The sequence below is a fragment of the Etheostoma spectabile genome, chromosome 15 (assembly GCF_008692095.1).
Source record: "Etheostoma spectabile isolate EspeVRDwgs_2016 chromosome 15, UIUC_Espe_1.0, whole genome shotgun sequence".
NCBI lineage: Eukaryota > Metazoa > Chordata > Actinopteri > Perciformes > Percidae > Etheostoma > Etheostoma spectabile.
The window spans coordinates 33,969,641-33,973,900 of NC_045747.1; the positions used below are offsets into that span (position 1 = coordinate 33,969,641).

The 4,260-nt window shown below is 41.2% G+C and overlaps 1 protein-coding gene across 1 annotated transcript in view; it reads right to left on the minus strand.

Annotated features, from left to right (window-relative positions):
- Positions 1 to 4,260, minus strand: part of gna13b (guanine nucleotide binding protein (G protein), alpha 13b) — a 24,888-nt gene that overhangs the window by 19,681 nt on the left and 947 nt on the right. The gene's annotated exons all lie outside the window — the stretch shown is intronic.

The window sequence follows — 4,260 nt, forward strand, 5'->3', positions numbered from 1 at the left end:
AAAAAAAAAAAAAAAAAATTGAATCCAGTTACAGTATTATATTAGTATATATCATTTTGCAGTAGAGAGACCGTACAGAATTTTCCTTTTAATCCCATTTGAACTGATTCGAAACTTTGGACACACTACCCAGACTGCTGACCGTCGGCAGAAAAGGCCGTCGAATTATAAATCGGCTATTAATAATAAATAAATAACAAACTAATAAATCAAACTCCCCGAGTTGGACAAAAAAACGTGCGTCGGAACACACCAAAGCCACGCCGACTGCTGATGGCAGCTGATTGGACGAACGCGTCACATGGGTTGTGACTCGTTCACTCGTCATTCTCGTTCAGAATGTAATCTCATATTTTACGCTAGATCCCCAATATGTGTTTCTGAAAATTTTTAGGAGAAATCGGCCGAGCAGCAGCAGCTCCATCTTCATCTTAGGGGTGGGGGAAAAAAAATTGATACAGCATAGTATCGCGATATTTTCAGTGGCAATACTGCATCGATACACAGGTGCCAAGTATGGATCTTTTATGATATATTACATATGTGGTGGTCAGTTTGTCCCATGTTGCAGCAATAAAACTGAAGTGATATTAACAAAGAGAAATTCATCTTTTTAGATAAAACTGTTATTGTTTATAAGTTTCCTTTTGGGGATATCATTTGAAATTGGGAAAAATTGGAAGTTGGAAAAAAGGTCATTAATTGCAATATGTGTAAAATCCCAATAATATTGTATCGTGATGATACTGTATCGGGAGGCGTCTGGGATCCCACACAGCACCACCACACAACACACACATCACACACACCACACACACACACACACCACACCCACACACACACACACACCACACACACACACACACCCACCACACACACACACACAACACACACACACACCCACACACACACACACACACACACACACCACCTCACTCAAATCAAATCCATAAAGTGTCAGCTTGAAAGATTTCCGTCAGATTTAGAGAGACTTCCAATCATTCCAAGATAGCTCTCCACCAATCAGATTGGTCATTTGAGTCTGACTGCCGGCAGTGCCCGCCTTCTGACCGAGCATGTCAGCTGGTTTCTCAGGTTGCGCGGGGGGTCATGGCCTTTAGCCCCTCACTATTTACAAGGAATTTGACTCTGGTTAAACTTCGCTCTCAAGGTACAACACTCACTTAACATATGAGAACAAACAGAAAGCCCAGTGAGAAATACAAAAAATATATATATATACACTGTTAAGTATACAGTATAAAAATACAATGGAATTTAGAAATAAAAAAATAAAAAATACAATAACAATTAAAAAGAGGGAAGGAATAGTGCAATATCAGTATGGTCTGATATCTGAAATATAAAAGGCAGTTCAGGGCAATGACGGAATATTAATAACAATTAGAGATTGAAAATATACACAAGGTTAGGGCTGGGCAATAAATCGATATATCGATATCGCAATATGAGACTAAATATCGTCTTATTGTAATATGGTAAGTGTTGTCTTTACCTGGTTTTAAAGGCTGCATTACAGTAAAGTGATGTCATGAACTGATGAACTTATTATTTATTATTTACCTCTACCCACTAAGTCATTACATCATTTCTGGAGAATATTTATCAAAAATCCCGTTGTGTAAATAACATTTTGTTAAAGCACCAAATGGTCAACACTAAATTATTGTCGCAATATTGTCATTGTCACGGACGATTTCTCCCCATAATTTTCAGAAACCCGTATCGGGGATCTGTTTTAGTAAAATATGAGATGGTATTCTGAACGAGCCGCCATGACAGTCCGGCTTTGGATGCCCGGAGAAACCAGACCCATGTGACGCGTTCGTCCAATCAGCTGCAGTCAGTCTTCTAGACCAGGTCCACTTGTGGAACCGGATCTCACTCAAAACAGCATGGATGGTTTTTTTCCAAGTTTGTATGCGCGTGGAAGCACCAGAGACACGAAATAACCCCCCAAATCCCAGAAAAAGATTTTTGTTTTTCATAATGTGGGCACTTTAATACAACATTTCAGCTCTGGGTAATGTTAATCAGGTTTTTTTTTTCTGCTGAGGCATACATTTTCTTTGAGAAAGCACAGCTACACTTCATCTGTATCATCTTCTAGTCTGGTGTTTAATATCTAAATAGTTATAGCTATTTAAAATTATCTTGTTATGTAGTCTTTTTTTCAATTAATAGTTCATAAACCTTTGTTTGACTAGTATATTACTGAACCCAGACATCATATCCTGCACTGCCCACCACCAAAAGTAATTTCTCAACCCTTTAATGGAAGTTTACCATGTATGCCAAGTATCCACAGGCAGCTTTTTTTCTACTGGCCCTTTTGGCTGTGCCGAGCCAGACCATGCCGTGCTGATTTGCATTTCAATTATTACTAGTTTTAGCGAACTGAGCCCACCCGTGATGGACCTCCCGGGAGGGGGTCCAACACTTGGGAGGACCGGCCTCCAAATGGGCAGCGGTGACCTCTCGTCGAACTCGGCCTACCCTTGAAGATCCCCTTTCTCCCATCAATCCCCATCAAATAGAGACTCAACTCATGTCTGATTTATTTGTTACTATTTAAAACACTTGTGCCTGGATTCTCTCGGCCCCTCTTTGCCCCGCTTTCCCTCTCTCACTTTCCCTCTCTCTCTCTCTCTCTCTCTCTCTCTCACACACTCTTAATTTGCACCAGTTACAGAGCGGCTGCGGATCGGCTCCGTGCTCCAGCATCCGTCGATACACACCAGGTCCGGATTTGTCGTGGGAACGGCTGCGGCCATGACTGACAGCTGAAGTCACGCGGACCCACGAGATCTCGCGAGATCACGTAGAGTAGAATAGAATCACAAAACCACCACCCGTTAGTTTCCATCCAGAGGAGTAGAGGGGGTAACAACTGTGCTGTTTTCAAGGTGTAGTGCAGGGAAACATGATCCACCATGAGCACTCTCTATTTTATTTTGAAAATAACCAGGATGTTTTATTTTGTTTCTGTGCTCAACTTCCTGTACCGCACTCTCGGTCGTGTGCCGATTGGCTGTAACAGTAGGTCGGGGTACCAAATAAAATACTTTTTAAGTACTCAACCAAATTGGCTTCTTTGTATCGAGTTTCAAAAAATGCCTTGTCATTCAATACCTAAGGAGTGAATCTCATCAGCATAAGTGAGCCAATCAGCACGCTTCTACTAAGATCTGATAATGTCTGTGATTGGCTGTCTAACGTTACACGTTGTAGAGTCACGCAGGAAGAACTCAACGTTGCACAGAGACGGGTCACGTAGTCGGAGCTGGAACATAAATACAAACATTTGTGCCGTAATGTTCAGGAACCGGTTTCAAAGTCACGGTATTGGTATGAAAATGTTTTGAATGAATGACCAGAGTAGTGGTGTGATTGTGATTTACCATGCAGGTTTGCTACTTTGGTTACTCTGACTCATTTAAGGCAGCAGCATGTCTGTATGGGATTTCCCTCCACCATGACCCAGGTTAATACCAAAAGTTAACGGCCCCTAATGCAACCTGAACATTGTTGTGGGTACATCTCAAAGCAATGCACAACTTTATTGGCTCATTCATGAAGTCATTTAGTAGAAAAGTTAGTGAAGGGATTCTGTATCTTTTAGAGGGCAGCAGAAACTACTGGCCAACCTGTCCATCTGTACTGTAACACAATATGTCCCACTTTTCATAAACTCAGCACAAACAGGTGGATTCAGACATTAAGAGAAACCAGACGTCATTTTAAAAAGCGATAATATTTAACATTCCAGCTCTGTAACGTCACAGCCAACAGCCTGCAAACAGTTTCATATTGTAATGTCAGATGACTTGGGTTACAGTAGCTCAGTCTATAGGGAGTTGATTGGGAACCGGACGGTTGCTGGTTCAAGTCCCCAATATGGACCAAAGTATGATGGTGGACTGGTAGCTGGAGAAGTGTCAGTTCACCTCCTGGGCACTGCCAAGGTTGTAATTGTAATTTCCCCTTGCGGGATTCATAAAGTATACAATATTATTATTATTATTAAGATGAAGCTTGGATCTTACTGTGAATTACAAAAACATTGAGGCTGCTGGGTCCAGTGTTACAGTCAACGTTAGTTCAGTTAGATAATGTGTACTTTATTAATACCACAAGGGGAAATTACAGTTTACACTCTCTTGTTATTACACACACATGCTCAGTAATACATGCACTAAATAGAGAGATGTCAGAGTGTGTGTGTCTGTGTGTGTGTGT